The 19,669-nt window shown below is 30.0% G+C and overlaps 1 protein-coding gene across 1 annotated transcript in view; it reads right to left on the minus strand.

Moving 5' to 3' along the window:
* LOC128998795 (C3 and PZP-like alpha-2-macroglobulin domain-containing protein 8) overlaps window positions 1–14,358 on the minus strand; it is a 130,640-nt gene extending 116,282 nt beyond the window's left edge. Inside the window, exon 1 of the mRNA XM_054425152.1 lies at window positions 14,251–14,358. The gene's annotated coding sequence lies outside the window, so the exon portion shown is untranslated. The remainder of the gene's footprint in view (window positions 1–14,250) is intronic.
* Between the last annotated feature and the right edge of the window lie 5,311 nt (window positions 14,359–19,669).

Below are 19,669 nucleotides of genomic sequence, written 5' to 3' on the forward strand. Positions count from 1 at the left end.
ATTCCTGAAACGAGGAAAGTTGGGTTCGAATTGGGAATCATCAGGCCCAAAAGTGAGCTGCAATTGAGTTTACATTCAATCCATAGCCTTTATCTTTGGAGTATACTCCTGGTAGGGTTTTAAGTGGATTCAGAATTGTACGTAGTTTATGTGTTTTTGACGTGCGATAAGGTGTTCTTTCATTAAACTTTTCCTCTAATCTAAGGTAGCTAAAGTTTAGCTATAAGTTCATTTGTTTATATATCTGAACATTAATTTATAACGACATGGTTTTACTTTATCTTGAAAGTTACAAGGTAGCATGATAGAGTATTCAAATAGATATCAAAATCCATGTGTGCATTTGTTTCTGTTTAAAATCAATGAAATTAAAAAGCAATTTATAATTAGTGGACGCCAATTCAGTTTGTTTTCGCTGTCCAGTGTAATAAACACTATGAAGACTTATACATCATTACCATATAATATAATTCAATATACCATTAAAGTATACAAACGGTTGACGTTTTGAAAATGTCAAATTGTTCACCGAAACTTACTACGTCTTTTTCATAAATGTTTTTTTACCTAAAACATATAAAGTCAATGCTAAAACCTTATTCCTTTTGTGAATAAAAAATATTTTAATAGACTTTTAACATATTTTCTTCAAAATTGTCTGTAAAAAAATGATATCAGGTAATTTACGAAAAGAAAAATGTGTAACATTTATGATGAATTCACGAATTAAAATGCATTATTAATAACAAACATTTAATAATAAATACGCAATTAGTATTTAGTAGCCGAGTACTACAATACTTTTAATTAATTGAGTATTTGTCTAAAGAAAAATAGACTCATTCCTTTCATTGCCTGAGATGTCTTATTTTTGTAAATAATAATTATATTCAGACGTTTATAAATCGAAGCATGTAATTAAATTAATGTTTTCATGTAATTAAATTTGTATTTTTATGTATCCGGTACAAAGAGTAAATAAAAAAAAAATTACAAGAATGGTTAGACTTCACTGTGTAACATCATTATTGTAGATTTCTTCAACAGTAAGAAAGGTGATAATAGATTTTTTTTGTAACATCGCACACTTTTGTTGATTGTGAATTATTTTCACTTAAAAAACAAAAATAAACTAATGTTAATGGTAATACAAAAATGAAAACTATTCCACTATTTTACTTAGATATATTCATGTGAATACTACATTCCAAAACTATATATTCTGGCCATAAGAAATATATTTATCAAATCAAAGTATGATACGATATTTCGAGAAGAAATATCTAAAATCAATCATCTTCTGACCTTAGAGACCTCTATTTTATCCAGATTATCTTCAAACATTAATGATCCGAATCTAAAGATTAAATGATTATCATAAAACGATATTGTAGTGATTGGATAGATTTGAACCCAGTCACCCGAGAGTAAAATACGCAAACACAATCAAAATTACCACACGTGAAAATTTTGATGTAGCTAATCTAATAAAATGAAAAACTATTATACAGTTATACAAGAGTTTAATACATTGTTAGTGCGATAATATATATCTGAAAAAAAAAAATGTTTTTCTGAAACAAAACAACTTAATCGTGTCAAATAGCAAGTCAAAATGCGTAAAGCATTACATTGGTAGAATAAAAATAGTTTACATACAAATAAATGTCTTACTTCAAATATAATACTTCCTTATTTGAAACCAAACATAAAAATAACTGGGTAAACACCTATGTTCTACAATATTTTTGTTTTAATACACATTTTGTAAAGTGGATATATTAGGGTTCTTTGTTATTTTTACTCTGATCACAGGATTTGGAACAGTAAATATTAACAGCTGTTGTTTTATTTCTCAGAAGAGCCTTTAAGCGTGGTTACAGGCTCGTAAGAAACGCTTATTAAATATCATGCGAAGCGTATGAAAGGAAATTCTTCTGAACTCTTAAGCATATAATATTTTCTTGTTATAAAACCAATCTCTTCTGTAGTGCAAAGCTGTTCGGGCGAAATGTTTACAATGATGTATGTATTCACGAAATTTATCCTTTTAGGGAAAATACAGTGTTTACGTGCAATGCAAAACCAAACTCCCGCCATGTTTGTACGATTAGTGGGCGATATTTTTCAACCGGATTCAAAATTGCCACACTGAACTCATTTCATTGAACTATTTCTTATTATGATATTACATTATTTACCTTAGGTCTACGCAGTATTGGTTTATATTTTTATTTTGAAACAGCTGTTTAAAAAAAGACTTGCCGAAATGAATAATGGAGATTCAATTATGTGTTAACATTTAAAACACTGATTTACACCTAAAATTGCACTCTAAAACTTTTTCGAAGTCTAGGATACCTTCCAGAGAAATCATGCAGTAAAAATACTTTGTGTTTATATTCATGCTCCAATTGATCGGAACTTGAACTATAAATTAAAAAAGTATTTTTTTTTTTAGGCGAAACCAATTAATTATTTTTATCATTTTTAGAAACGATGTCAATGATTTTCTGGTACTTTGGTATTATCCCGTACGAACACTTTCATTTAACTTTATTTTATTTTCAACAGTAAACACAATTTTTACAATACACATACGTTTATGGTACAGACAAGCCAGTCTTGTAAGCAAACAATAATAAATAAGCAGATCAAAACTTAAATTGGAAAACGAAATAGTTCTACGAGAAACAAGACAATCGCAATGTATAACAAGAATGGGCAATTAAAAAATTTGAAGAAAACTTAACAATGTGTGTGAAAAATAAAACGTAGTCAAAAGTAATTAATAAAAGGGATAAGGAATTTTGTCAGCCTAGCGATAACAAAAACTAGAATTGTACAATTGACAACACTTCGATCCACTCCAACCACAAATTGACTTCCAAATAAGATTTTAATTAGTTTAAATAACAAAATCTTCCTAACCTAACATAACCTAACCTAAAAATAGTCCACCCTTAGGTTAGGTTATAATTATTAGGTATAATTTCAAAGTACAGATTTTTCTGTATTTCGTCTCTTTATGTATCTATGCAAAATACATTGCCGCAAAAAATTCCTCCCCAATATTAAACAAAAATTCTTCTCATTCGTAGGAAAACGTAAAACCAGTTTTACGACGTAAGGTTTATAGACATACAAACCAAGAGAACAATATATGGCGGCAGACAGTTTCCCCGTAACGTGAGTTTATGAACCGTTGCGTTTTTACGTTCTCACACGGTAACGAATTTATTACCAAGGAATATTTATTTCAAACGTTTAGTAGCAATTTATTTTCATTATTGGAAAGATATATTTACCAAATAAATATTTCGTGACAGTTCTGCCAATAGTTATTAAGACACAACATTTTGTTGTCGAATTTTCAAGTTGTAAAACAATTCTGTAAACTAGGGTTTCTGTATCTTATGATATTAATAAATTTGTTACAAAAAGTAAATAAAAATAGTTCTTATAACACTTTAAACATATGTTTACATCTGTACTACTTTAAAAATATAGTTAATACATATGACGGATCGTAGTGTAATAGATTTAAATAAAAACTCCATCATCAGACCCAATGAGTGAATCTAGATAAGGCCATCAAACATTTTAGCAACCTAACAAATAAGGGTGTAAGCGATGTATGAGTGTCTAAATCATGTATTTATTTTTCATTGTTTATGATGACGTAACTCATGGTGTTAACTTGGACTTAATAGACTAGTTAGTGTTTTTTTTTTTATTTATCATCCCCAGTTAAGTTTTTGAGATTGTATATAAAGACCACAGCAAAAACCAAGCTATCTCAATATTTTAAATAAAAATAGAATACTAAATTTCCGATTGTAATCTGGTTGAAGTTCTATTGTTAGGCACCATACATTAGGCATCCATTAGCATTCTTAAAATCAATTTGGATTTTTCCCTTTGGGGAAATGTAATAAGTGTTCAACGTTTGATATCGAGTAAAATAACGTGTATTGAATGGAACATTGTATAATGTTAGTTCATGTAAATGTCTTTCTTAAATTAGTAAATTAAATGTTTTCTAAATAGATTTTAACTCGAAAAGTTCAAATTCTTACCTTATTATTTTGTATCCCTATTATCCCTTCTATCGTTTTATGGTAGATAATTGATTAGTGTGTTTTCTGTCAACAATGATGTCATTTAACTGTTACCAACATTTGTAAAAAAATGGCTTGTTTAATTTTGTTTGCAATAATTAAAGGTCTATGCACCATTGCTTAGGTTGCAGTCTTTGAGTCATTTATAAAATACTTGTTGAGTCAAACAACCATTTCACAATGGCTAAAAAAACACTACATGTGTTAAAAATATAGTAAACCGTAGTTTAGTATTTGCTGACTATGTAAACCATTTTATAGAATTCGTGCCAAAACAATCATATTTTATGGTGAGTTGGACATAACTAAATTAAAGCTGAGTATTATTTTCAAATGTTTGATATAATTATTGTATTGTTTTGAGATGATAACAATGTATTATTTTCCTATAAAAACACATATAATTTGTTAACATTTTTATTTAAGATTTTTATATGCAGAAATTTAGACATTATTTGTAAATTTTTAAGCTAATAATAAAGATACATACATATTTATAACTTTATAAAGAATGAAACACCGTTTAAATTATAATGAGGAAAGTCATTAGGATTACAGTCACAACGCAACAAAGAAATTGATTTAAACCATATTCTAGGAGTTTCAATTTTATACATTTCATGGCCAGTGTATATTTAAAAAGATATTTTCGTATATAGCAATTAGTACATTTTGCGGGGGGGGGGGGGGGGGGGGGTGAGGTCTCAGAAACAAAACTTTTAACACTAGACGTAAAAAAATAACTAAGCTTACTTGTAATTGAATAACAATGTTCTAAGGATCGGCTGAGTGTATAGGACCAAAATGTTTTAATTTGGCTCTAGATCGTGTCTATTTATTATTTTAAAAACACAAAAGGAAACAGAAATCTACAAAATCTTTGATTGTTTGTTGAGTAACAAAATTAAGTAGGAATACATTACAACTTTTGTGACTTATTCCTAAGTGTATTTATTCATGTCCTATCATTTTCTCATGGAATGTGGCTAAGTAAATGAATGAATAGAAAACAAATTTATGAACATTTAACAGATTATTTTTATAAATTTGCATTCAATGGAACAGTGTAGTCCTATTTAGATTTCAAAGGTTGTTTCTCATCAAGGGAAGTTGTAATCGCTAATTGAGACCTGAATATCCAATGATAAAGCAAATTGATTCATCACAGCTTCGAGCAATTCGATTGTTTCATACAGGGCCGTGCTAATTACGAAACACACACAAATTAGCATACGCTACTGACATTTTACTTGCGGTAAAAATATATCCTATAATGTATTACGAAGGTTTGCGCACACAATTACCTCAAATATTGCTCTAATTATATCTTATAAAATGTTAAAATTATCATAGTTTTAGGCTAAAATTAATTTTTATGTTTTGCTCTGTTCTGGGTTCTGGGAAAATTCAAGATATTTTAAAAAGTTCAAATGGAATTTAATTTTTTAACATTGACCTTTTGGGTTGTTTAGTGGCAATTTTGTTTCAGAAACGTAAACAAATTAATTGTAAAGTGTGTTTAAAACCGTTTCAAGTACAGTATTATTAAATGCAGTATAAAAGAAAAGGCCGTTCGGAAAGCCATTCCGATATAATATAATTAATGTTTATGTATATCACTGTGAAATGGGAAAATACGATTGTTCAAATACGTAGGGTATTTTTCAGAAAGAGATAATACCCTAATATTGAACATAGAAGATTGTAAGTTTGTAATATGAAACATTTTTACATCTTTGTTGTTTAATAACCGATCCCTACTATTGAAGTATCGTCCGATTAATCATAAAAGTTCCTAAGTACTTATACGTTTAGTTTATTTTTTTTTTATCACTTGTTTCCAAGATGGACATTTTTCTTTGTATACATTTTAGGTCGGTTAAGTTTCGAAATTTAGTGCTTTGCTCAAAAATTTTTCCTCCCTGTCACAAATTTTGACTAAGTTTGAAGTAAACTGCTTAAGGGGGTCAGGTATGGAAACATTTGTAAAAATCGGACAAAGACGGACAGACAGAAAAGTATTTTAGACCCGTTTCTATATGATATTTCTTAATTGCTTTGACCAAAGGAACAAAATATACAAAAGCGTTCCACAAAGTTTGTATACACCCTGTATAAATATACAAACCTCAACTTTGATAAAGTATCCCTTATTTACCATACGATTATATTTATATTTGTATATTATATATTATATATTATATTTGCAGTTTACAATAGTTGACATTCTTTCTTTAAATTAATGCAACCCAAAAGAAATTCAACAAAAGCTTGATGAGAACATCATGTAGTCTTTGAGCAATGCGAAAGTTTAAAGACGTCTAAATTAAGAAGACGCGACTCCCCCACCCCCTTTTATTAAGACGATCTACCATTAAGGACGCTCTCTATGTCAGCTTTACTATCAAATGCAAGGGATTATAAGACCGGTGTTTATAACAGTTATATGTTCGCCCTACATTTTAAATAAGGAAACATGTCGATAATGATATAATATTTTAATTGTATTATTAATATACTTATTTTATTATTAATCTATTTATCTAATTAATTTACTTTTACGATTGTAAAACAAAATTACTGCAGTAAATTTTTCCTTTTAAACCAAGAAAGTCATAATGTAAATCCACGTTCCATTTATGGATAAAGGTAATTTTGACATGCGTAAATCTATGGTGAGTGATGTTTTACTAATTATTAATTGCAATTCTTCCATACTCTCACATTTAATTAATTACTATGTTCAATTATATTTACTTTATAAACAAATTAAAAACTAAAAGCTCACGAAATCTAATTAAATCTAAAATAATCCTTGATGTTTTTTTTTAAATACACATGACGAGCAATAGACCAAGAAAAAAATTTGAAGATTTTTACATTGGTACAGAAAACCAAAGTATAAAGCAAGTCTCGATTATATTCAACATGTATTTATTGTTTTAATTCCCCATGAATACAAATTTTACTTAATAAAAATCACCAGAACAAAATAAACACTTAACCTGGACCTCTTAAAATATATTCAAGAATTTGACATAAATTCAAAATCCTTTTTAAGTATTCAGGTACTTAATGCAACAACGATAATTCTTGAGGCTAAAATGCTGGCTATAATGGGTTCATGGATATTATGTAAAAAAAAAACAAAAAAAAAAAAACTGTAGAGCTATGTGCAGCCTATAAGAAAAATAAGCTCCAAAATCTAACATATGTTATAAAATGGTCAATGATATTAGAAAATGAAGGAGGGTTTTTTCCTGCTGTTTATTGTAGGAAAGAAAAGGGCATGAGTGTGTGCGAACAAATGCACATTATCATGGAAACTATAAAAAAAATCACGCTAATTAATACACTAGTATATTTTGCGCTTTGAAACTTCAGTTACAGCTTTTTTTGTAGTATTTAAGTACGGATGTTATTAGGTTTTTGTTACTATCCTATTTGTTTGGACGTCGGATTATCTTCAATTGAGATCGAATTGCTATTTTTTGAAGATTATTTTCCGTATTGAATATTAATCAATTATTTTACTTCTCTTGTCCTGAACTGTCCGTAACTATCGAATTTCTTTTCTATTTTTATATCAAGGGGGGATAGATCCTAAAATGCTAGGTTCTACTCCTGAATTGTTTTATACATTACGTCTTGCTAGTCCTTGAGGGTTGTGGCATTATCACATCCATAAAATCATTTGGTGATTGGAGTGATTTTAACCCGGGACCTCAGGCTTCAAAGTCCCACTCTCTACCACTAGACTAGCTCGCTCCCCATCTGTCACTATAGAATATTAATTCATGTGATAATTTAAAGAGAGTGAGGTAATGTTCAGTTTTATGGCTAAGCCAGAAGTTTTTGCAGAGGTAAGAAACTGCGAGATCCAGGCACTGTTCTGAAAGTCAAAACTCCAAAAAGCACTCCTCTGAAACTAATTTTCAGACTACTGATTTTGGAGTTATGCCTTTTATAGAAGTGCCTTTCAAAATGTTGAATATCAGAGCATTGTGTGAATATGCAACAATCCATTTCGGAGCTATTCTTTTCGGAGCAATGCCTTGTTACAAAATTTGCAGGCGGCTTGTCTCGAATCGTACCAACCCAAGATACTTTCAAAGGATATAAAACCCTCCCAGTTATTAAGTAGCATAACATACATTTAACACCAAACTTGAGAGTACAATTAAACTCCATTCGTACTTTGATGTTGAACTGAAAACGAGAAAATGAAAAGCCAAAAAGTAACAGATGAGGATGAATGAAGAAATGTGTTGCGGTTTAAATAACGCCGGTTGAGCATTAGAGGGGATGTGGTGGATGAGTCTATTTAGAAACCAACGGCTTGAAAGAATTCGATAGGATTACCGTTTCTAGAGTAGCTGCCTTTGCACGGTACGCGAGCTCATACTCGGAGTTCTTCTGTTATGAGTTACATATCTTCTGCAAGTTTAACCTTTTGTTCAGGTTTACCTCTAATGGAATCCATGTAATGCTTTTCATCGTTCAAATACGTTAAGCTTGTATGAAAGTATCGCAATATTGTTTTCAGTATAATGGAATTTTTTAGCATAACGATAGGACTTTTCGGGCTTATATGGCTTTTTCTTACTCAAAACTTGGGTATGAATTGTAGCTAGGTAAAATGAACCTGTAACCTGTATTTATTTTTGGGGAAGTTACAAATAGCTATATAAATTTAGGAATCGTATTAACTTGAGTTAAAGGTACTAACTGTTTGACTTTTATTACTAGGAAATGAGTTTTTTTTAAGTAGGTTAAACTACAATCAAACGCCCAAATTATTTATTACTTTCATCATTATATTTCCAATTTTCATACCTACTTTAAAAAAAAAAATACTTTATCCCTCCAGAAAAAGGATGTTGGCATGTTAGTAAAACATTAAATATACGGTTGAGTAACTACCTACAAAACCTTTTAGTGTTGGAAAAGTCAAATATAACATTATCAGTCAATAGACAAGGGCGTAGAAGTATTGCTGAAATAATTTCGATAAACCCTGAAAACCCGTAATAAAGATAGGATCTGTATCCCTACTGTTTCACTTATACTTTATTATTTTACTGTAACAGGACTTTTGAACATGGTTTATCAAACTCTCAACAATAAGACAACATTTGTAAGTTTAGATTATTCAATATATAAAAAGTTTAAATTTACTTTGGTAAAAAATTAAAACTTGATGTATTAAACTTACATGGTTTTAGGTACTTAATTTTTGTATCAACGAAAAATGTCCGGATAAGAACACATCACGGTTTGTAAAGAGTGTTTCTTTTTCTAAAATAAAACTGTGGACAACTTTTAACTCGTTTTCTCAAACTCATGTCGAGTACTTCAGCGTTATTTGCTAAGATTAAAGTGTAATAGAGTTAGTTATAAGCTTGTACTTGACTAACTTAAGGGTCCACAACTCATAGCTCTTTTAATTGCATTTAAGTTTCTTGTTTCATTGACATTTTCAACAAATGATAATCCTAATATTGTTTAGAAATCACTCTTTGACTTGTAACATATAATACCATCTGCAAATTACTTATTGTTTCCACCACCACAAGTTAAATAAAAAGTGTTATTCAAATACGTCAAAAACAATAACTCTCATTTTACTGTCACTGAAATTATTATAATAAAACGATTGTTTATAAAGTATTCATATAAAATGACATTCGTGAAATAATTTGCAAAACAGCTGATCGATCAATAGTTTGCTAACAGCTGATGTATCAACATTTTACCTAACGAAACAGAATGTAAGCCTACCAGTGGAGAAACTAGTATTTATCTACAGCAATGTCACCTCACTAATTGTTCATTTGTCAAAAATTTGGCCCAAAATTAAGAACAAATATTTTCCATGCATGTAACTGTTAATATTGTTTGTTTCAATAAAGTTGTATCAACAAAAGATTTAATTTCTTCTTAAATAAGATTTTCTGCTGCCATCATAACCTTAGACAAAACTGACACACTAGGCAAGGCAGAGGCACTAGGCACTATCTGATAACCTACACTACTCTAAATTTATCTCTAGTAAAAAAGGTCCACATTTCTCACTGGATGCTTAGATAACTACTGTAAAACTTTGGATGATTTGTAATAACTGTCTTTTGTAGGTTCAGTTAAATTGTAGATTATTTTATGGAAGCGTTGAGTATTTTTTTTCTAATTGGTAACATTTTCAAATTTGACAATTTAGTTCAAAGCTGGACGAATATTGAAGTGGTGTTGGTCTTATAAGTCATCAAGTAACAAACAGACTGAAATATATGTTATATAATCTCAATTCCTGTCCAAAATTGCATGTTTTAATTGTCCCCAAATTAAGACTTTGTCTTCAATGTAAGTCTTAATAATACCTGCAGTTAAATTTATGCTATATTATAATTAAAAAAAAAATAGGATAAGTCTTTGAAATAAGTTTGTAATGTATTAAGAATAAATGTTAAACTTATCACATCAGTATTTAAATAGAGTATATTATAGTCTAAAATCATGGGTTATTATTTTTTATAAATAAAGTTTAATTTCGTTCTCAAACAAACCAAACTAGTAGATGAATGGTTAATTTAATGGGGTTGTTCGAATTGATATACATTTACAATTTAATGGAACAAACTCACTGTCTCATTAAATGATGTTAGGACTGTAGATTAGTATTTAGTGGTACAATTCGCCTTCGATTTCGTCTATGGTAATGCTACTGTTAACTAGTAATTAGTCCTAAAATACCTTCGAGATTGATACAGTACAGGTTTTATTTAATATAGAATATAAACCCAGGATCGCAACAGGATAAATGATAGTGTGTAGAAACGGTTTTCATTACAATAATCTTGATCATCCTGTTTTGCAACAAAATATATCATAAGTATATCATAAATATATCATAGTGGGACTCAGTATATGATACTGTAATACTTAATTGATTTAAGTCCACTTAATAAGAATGAATTCAATAGATAATTGGTAACTAATTGTATTATTACAAATCATTCTGTTTTACCATAATACAGGTTGGAATAAGCAAATATTTACTTTTACTAGTAGAACCCTTATCGTACTAGACATCAGACCACAAGATAAGATATAGATATCAGTTTTTATCAATACAACTATAATTATACTCGATATCAGACTACACGATAAGACGTATTGTAATCAGTTTTTAGTAGTACAACTTTTATCATTTTCGACATCAGGCCATAAGATAAGATGTGTGAATATCAGTTTTTGGTAGTATAACCCTTATTAATGCTCAACATCAGACCACAAGATAAGGTTTGTGAAGATCAGATTTTCGTAGTATAACCCTAATCATACTCTACATCAGACCACAAGATAAGATGTGTGAAGATCAGTTTTTGGTAGAATAACCCTAATCATACTCAACATCAGACTACGTGATAAGCCGTATTGCAATCAGTATTTAGTAGTACAGCTTTTATCATGTTCGTCATCAGACCATAAGATAAGATGTGTGAGGATCAGTTTTTGGTAGTATGCTATGACCCTAATCATAATCAACATCAGACCCCAAGATAAGGTTTGTGAAGATCAGTTAAAAAATAAATAATCACTACTAAATACAATCTGAGTTTTAGAAACTTAAAATTTCATTCAGAATTATAATTTATATTAAGGGATTATATAGAACGCATATAAATGAACTTGTTTCCATTTGTTTTGTTTACACTCAGCAAAGAAAGGTTAACTACATTGAATTCATTTATTTCATTGTTTTACTAAATGTCGCAAGACGAAGATAATCATCACGTTAGCAACTACTTTAACTTCTATCTTAAAGGATTTTAGCATGTAAAAGATTTATGCTCATTCAGATTAAAAGTATAATCAAATAAAACATTACTTATTTTCTTAATTCAGTATAAAAATAATTTCAACTCAAATTTTAACAAATCATTATTTTTAAAAAAAGCATGCCAACATTTTAGTAAAAAAATGCGTAAAATACTAATAAATAAAAATAAAATCCATTGATCCTTTGGTTAATTTAGAACATCGATATGTTTACATAGTTGGTCTAAAAGCAATATAATAAAAACAAATATATCAAAATGTTGTATAAGTGTATTTGATATGCTTTTATTAGTATATGTAAAGATATGTTCAAAGAGAGAAATGAAGGTTGAGAATATAATATTTTCAAGATATCTCCTCGGATCCAATGTAAATACCCTACAGTTGGAGAATCTTCGGAATTTCTTTAGTGTTGTATATCTTGCTACCAAGTAAAGCTTTGAAAAATATTATCTTATTATCATTTTTTTTTTATTTAGTAATTCCAATATCTTTTTAGTTAATGGGTTTTAATGTGTGTACACATATTTTAATTTGATTTATTTCAACTATTAATTTATATTTTTCAGATATATATTATTTAAACATCCGTCTAAATAAACCCTACATATTGACCAGTTGTATAAAAAAATAAATATTCTTATCTTATAGTTACCTGATCAAAGTTATTAACAATATTTCTAAAAAAAATTATAAAACAATTGAAGTCTAATAATTTGAATGTCTTAGGTTTGATACTGAAACATTACAGACTTATTAGTTGATTAATCTTAAATATTGGACAATATTACAATTAACTTAAATAAACTTAATATGAAACTTATTGTGATAAAAATATCATCGTTATTGTAATAATATTTGAATGCCTTCAAAATTTATTATTTTGCAAATTTACAAAGTTATTTCGAAAAATATTGTGCTAGATAATGGTAAACATACATTTGTACTTATTTTACACAAATTAGGTACTTACTGATTGACTAAGATATTTTTATAGTTTTTTTTCGTTGTAAGTCATAAATTTCAGTGTATTCTCCCCAAAATATTAAGGTCTGAATAGGTTTTTTAAAAACGTTTATCCAATAGAAGTCCACTCCTAATCACAAACGTTCTTCTATGATCAATACATTTTTCATTTGAAGTAAATACAAATAAACACCCCCCCCCCCCGAAAAATAATACTTTTAAGGGTCACAGCATCCACCCAGTTCATTTTAAAAACAAGAACCCAAACGTAAGATGGAAGTGACCAACTTGCATTTTGTATAAACATCTATAATTAACATAGTCAGCATGGATTGCATTTGATTTACCTTATAAGAAGTGTATTTTATAGTCTGTGTTAGTTTAGAGAAATTTTATAATTGGAATCACATTCAAACCTTTATAGGTTGCTGAAATATTAGTGCAAACAAATTTTTCGCATAACATTACTATATTAACTCAGGCAAAAATATTTAACTACAATATAGTTACGTGTTGCTATTACAAATGAAAAAATAATAGGTTAGAATAACAGCTTTGTAATAAAAATAAATCAATCTAATTGAAAATATTATTTTTTACCTATCATACTTTAAATTTGTAAAACGCCACAAACGTTTTATCATATTCGATTTATTTATTTGATCAATAACTTATATTTAAATAAAATTGATTGTTTTTGCATTATCCGCGGTCAAGGGAGTAAGATATTTTTCCAATAAGTGGATTTAACGTGATTTTTCTTTTGTGAAAATGTTTTTCAGTTCCGTGGACTAAGTTGATCTATTTATTCCACGGATCCAAGAAACATACGAATTATTTCGAACCTAAACCCTTATGGGGAAAATAGGGAATTCAAGTTTGACTCGACCAAGTTATGGTCAAAATAAATCTTTAATTATGTTCGATCATTACATTGATAATCGATTGGATTTTGTTTTATATAAGTGTGTTCAATCTTTAAATCCATATAACATGTTCTTAGTGTGTTTGTGTGTAGCTATCGATTGTGTATATAGATTTTTTCCAACGTATATCCTTTAAGAACCCAGATCCTAAAAAGGCATAGTTGTCTCATTCACCTCTTCCAAGGGGTCAAGCAGGTCAACCAGAGATGAATGAAAATAAAACAAATTACAATCAAATATCTTACACCCGAGGTTTATCATGTCAAAACCCATGTCGTCATACCCCTGAGCAATATCACCATCACCTATATCACACCAGGCGAGCGTAACCTCTTCTATACGCACTCTCTTGCACATTCACTCTCTCACTCACACCCACGTATCCTCAGGAAGCTTACCGAGATGGAAGTCTTCGTAAAACACCAAAACTCACGGTAACGACTACACACTTAGACAAAGCTGAGTCTGTAGCGCGATAGAGATCGTTGCACGGGATGCTGTGTGGACCACCACTGAATACTGCAACATCACCGCCCAATAGGAACCTGCGCAGTAGGACTCTTCTCACCCCTAGCCCTGGTCTCTCTCTTGCTCTCTCACTCTCCCCCCTTTCTCTCCCCTCTACACATTACAATTAGTGTATGGTGACCCTTCGTGTCTAATTCACCACGCCATACAGGATATCATCTTTATTTACAACTGTAAAAACCAACCCTCAGTCAAGCAGTGTTTAGCTAAACTTCTAAACTCTGTTTTGAATTTCACGTAGTTGTGTTAAGGGTTGAAAATATGTCATGAAATAAACTCTTAAACAATACTTATTTTTAAAACGACATCGTTTGTTTGGAAAGATAATTGCAGTTGGTATTTATGAAAAGTTAGCTAATGACAAATTGGTTTCATTGTTGATAGAAATGGTTGTAGTAAAATAATTTAGGTTTACCCTGTTCTCATGAGGTGTAGTCATCAATCTGTTTATGTAAATGAAGCCATAAACCATCAATTAATGAGGTTTTGTGGATCTGTTGTTGCTTCCCAGTTTTTTACCTTAATACTCTTTTATAGAGTATTCATTGAACATCAACAGTGGTCTGATTTTTAAAATTGTGCATATAAGCTATTGAAGAATAAATACAGGGTTATTCAAAAAGAATGGTGCAAAACTAAACTCTTGGTATAGTACGCCCGTTTCCGTTATTTAAAACAACTGATTGTCACACCAATGGAAAGGGCATGTTTATAAGTTTATTTTGATAGGGTTATGTTTTATCTTATTTGATTAATTGAGTATCAAGAAGCCTAATAAGATGAAAAAGTGTAAAAAGAAGTTAAATTTGACAGACGGTTTTTTTTTTTTTATTTGTAAGTATATTTAAATTTATACTACCAAACGAAAATAGCTGTACCCAATATAATAAACCAAGAAGTACGTTTTATTATAATTTTATGTTTTATTCGCAGAGCAAGCAATGTTTTGTAAGTTACTTGTTATACCCGGTAGAAAATATTAACTTTTTAACTTACGATTGCTTACTACTTAATATCTCAAACGTACGTTTGGTGAATTAATTTATTTATACGGTATTCATAATGTTTAAAAGAAATGAAAATAATGACATGCAGAATGGCTGTTAAAATGCAAGAAGTACATATACAGTTACAAGATGATGTAAGAATTAATAATAGTGAAAACCTAACATGTTTCTTTTTTTGCTAAGCGGCTTATGTAACTAATTGTAAATACTGACATAAAATTTGACCTAAGATAGGGTGAAAGAACAATTAATATTTTTGTATTTTGGCAAATTTTTATTGTGCAAAAACATTGCAAATTCAATTAGTTGACAACAATTAGATAACAAATAATTTAAATTAAGAGATAATGCAGATCAGACAAAGAATCATATTTTTGGATAGAACAACGTTTTAGACAACTTTAAGTGGAATATAAAACCGTTAATAACCTCTGTCTTGTAAACACTGAGTATAAAAACAATATTGTAGGATGTACGGATATAAAATGCACCTGCTGTCTTCTGTTGCCGATTGCCGGCGAGTTCGGGTCGACTCTTATTCCTTCCATTACGAAAACGTGATATTGGCTATTGATATTTGTATACTTCTCTTTTTACACAAATACTTTGAGGAAAACGATTGATTTTATATAAATCTAGTTGTATATTAGATAAATTATTGTTTTCTCGTGTCCATTTGAACAGTTTTTTTTCTTAAGAGCTGTCACAATTCGAATATAAATTTTAACAGATAATGGTAACATTTGTTAACAAAATATAAACGTTAAGTGTAATTGGTGTAATAAATAGTTTGCCAATAGGTATGTAAAATAAAATAAAATATACAAAATAGCATCGAAGGTTTATGCCACTTGAACTCATAAATGCTCTTTTTGTGTTGTTGTTTTTTATCCATTACCAATAATATGTCTTGATTGCAATTATTGTTACAGTCATACTGTAGGGTTTGTAAATACATTTATTCTTATCAGCTAAAATTACCGTCTAAGTCTTTGAAAGCATGTTTAATTAATTTCAAGTATAGAAATATTTATTGATTAAGGGTAAATAACTCTTAAGAATTTTGGAAACAACTTCATTCTTTTGCTTCAAAAAGTAGCCGAATGTCTTTCTTGAGAAATCATCAGTGAGAGTTAGTAAATATTGAGCTCCTCCATGCGAAGTAACATTGACTGGGCCGCATAAGTCAGAATGCACTAATCCTAAAATTTCTGCAGCACGAGTTCCTTTCTTCTTTTTAGAATAAGGAGTTGTAGTTTGCTTACCTTGTATGCAAGAAATACAGGGTGAACCTTGACCAGAATATGACATACCAGTTGACATTTTGTCCTTCAATAATTGCATGGATTCCCGACTTAAATGAGCAAGACGACGGTGCCATAGATCTTCTGTGTCTTTACTATTTCCCGCAAAGTTGCTTGACATTTGGTTATCAGGATCAATGTCCAACTTTTAAAGACCATCCACATTTGTGGCATGAGCTACAGGTTGACCCGATACATACAGTCCTTCTGTTTGTATACATAACACCCGTCTTCAGAAAAAAACCATTGTTAGACCTTTATTTACCATTCGACTAACAGAAAGCAAATTTAAACTTAAATTAGGTACATAGACAACATCAGTAACTTTCCTCTCAACAGACTCTATCATGACTGTTGCTTCTACTTGACCTTCACATTTCAGCTTTTCATTGTTGGCCACAATGACATCCATACCAGTTTTGTTATACTTTTGGTATTTTTGAAGTAAATCTCTCTGACCTGTCATGTGATTCGTACAAGCTGAATCAAGATACCAGCAATCAGCACTAGTTTTGGCTGCTAATGCCTATACAGGGTGTCCCGGAACTCTCTACCAATATTTTAGGGCATTGTTCCTGGGTAAAAAACATATCTAAATATCATATTTAAATTGTCCGGAAGTCCTTATTTACTCAGATAGCCGCCATTTAGTTTTTTTCACTTATTAATTTTTTTCTGAAGATTGGTTAAACATACGAAGTTGAAACTTTGCACAAACATTTACGACAACTAGACAAAGCTACAAAAAAATTATGACGATTTTTCAAATTCATAAAACAAAATGGCGGCTGTTTAAAATTTTGTTTCTTAAATTACTCGAAAACCGTTGATTAAGTCCTAGCGTCCAAGGATGTAAGGATCAAATACCCCCGCTGCAGCAAACCTGCCGTCCAAGCGAATTTCCATTTGGCTGAATTGATTTTCAATTGATCTATTTAAATAACATTAGGTTTAACGAGTACCTAGGTTTGCTGCTTCAAGGAAACTAATAAAGTGTGTATTTTAAGTAAAATAATTATGTTTAGTATAAATGAATATATTTGCCAAGTTTGATCAAAAGATATCCATAAACAAGCAAACTACAACATTTTACAATAATCTCCATAAGAATAACATGGGAATTTTAAATTTACCATTTTTTTAGTTTTCTCCGTAACCAATAACCCTACAAAAACACTTTGATATACTGAATTGTTTGTTTTTTTAAGCTCTTTAAGAAGGTTTAGAGATAAATTGGGAAATTTTGTGTTTTGAGGGTCAAAAGTGAGAAAAACCAATTTTTACCCCATAAACCCCCCATAAAACCCTGCTCCCACGGTCCGATCATGCTGGATCGCGAACCCATTCAAGTTTATCCCACCTTACACCTTCAAACAAAATTTCATCAAAATCGGATAAAAATTACTCAAGTTATCGTGTTCACGGACACATATATATATATATATATATATATACATATATAAAAATTTGAACGAATGGTGTTTTTGGCCTCTGGGGACATCAAAATGAAAAAGTAAATCGGTCCCGGGCCTAAGTCTTACCATGAGACCTACGGTAATAGCTACTTCCCTATAGGGAAATTCGCTAAAAGGACTATAGTAGGTAGTGTTTTGATATGAGTAAACTATTAAGTTAGTTAGCTCTTCGTTTTACGAAACAAGCCTGAAACAAGGACAATAATTGAAGGTATTCACCAACCCAATCGATCATTTAGAAAGATAATTGCAATTACCATTCCTGAACCTCGAGCTAATTGACAAATTGGTTTCATTGTTGACAGAAAACAGCTGTACCAATAAAACTTAATGCTTCTCCAAATCATAAAATGTTGTCAATATGTCGATGTAAATGAAGCCATAAACTATCGTTTAACGCAGTTAAAGTTTTTTTTTGTTTTTACATATTTTTTTACTTCTATGTCTATTTTTTACTTTAAATACAATGTAATATTTTTGTTCAAATAGGTTAACTAATCTAAAAAAAACATTGTACTAATTATAGCTTGTAGTATTTGCTAATTCCTGCAAGCATTCTAACTTTTTAGAACTATAAGCATGGATATATATCTACATATTTTAGTCATAATAATATTCTTATAACCAACTAAACCAATGATGGTAGACAAGTTTTCAGGAATTACTTCATATTTAGATTCACTATGGATAGAATTTACTTTCAGAAATTGTAAAGCGATTGTTCTTACACAAACGTGATTCGTCTTATTGAAACTAATTATCGTATTGGTTTTAGTAAAGGAAGTTATTTTTTGCTCTAAATCTTTATTATCATGTTTTTAAGTAGCACAGACTACAAACCATAATTTCTTAAAATGTTAACAAAGCTAAAAGTTATTGGTGACTATCAATATTTGAACCCAAGCCTTCTGTCAGAATCCCTTGCCCTAAACACCTAAAAGCCGCAAAACGAACGGTGTAGGCATTAGAGCCCGATGTATTGATATATCCATCATAATATTTCTGCTTTAAACAATTCCCACTTTTTCCAATATTGATATCAGATAAATCTTGTTGCAAAGTGTCACAGAAACAGTTTTCCACATGCTTGACATAGCAAATTATATTTTTCAAATACGAACGATGCAAATGCGGCAGATTTTCCTCTTTCCCTCGAGCGTTACATTTCACATTTTTTTTATAAATAAACCGGGCAACAAATAAACCGAGCGGCAATTCATTATTGGCATCAGTCCGGACACGCTGCTGCGAAATACAACTGAGAGAAAATATTCTGGCTGATATAAAACGCCGGAATATTTACATTGTGTTTCTTTTATACTCTTTGTATGAATTTAATTTTTTTTATAAATCGATGGAAACGATTTTTATTCCAAACGTGCATTTGGTTCCCAACTAATTGCTAGATACACCTTTTCAAATGTGTAATGTAATAAGATCCGGTGTTTTCAGGATAATGATTCAGTGTTTGATCATTTTAAAGCTGGATTATACTTAACATGT

This window comes from Macrosteles quadrilineatus, unplaced genomic scaffold, assembly GCF_028750875.1.
Source record: "Macrosteles quadrilineatus isolate MER2022 unplaced genomic scaffold, UCM_ALF_1.0 Scaffold_7__1_contigs__length_78375512, whole genome shotgun sequence".
NCBI lineage: Eukaryota > Metazoa > Arthropoda > Insecta > Hemiptera > Cicadellidae > Macrosteles > Macrosteles quadrilineatus.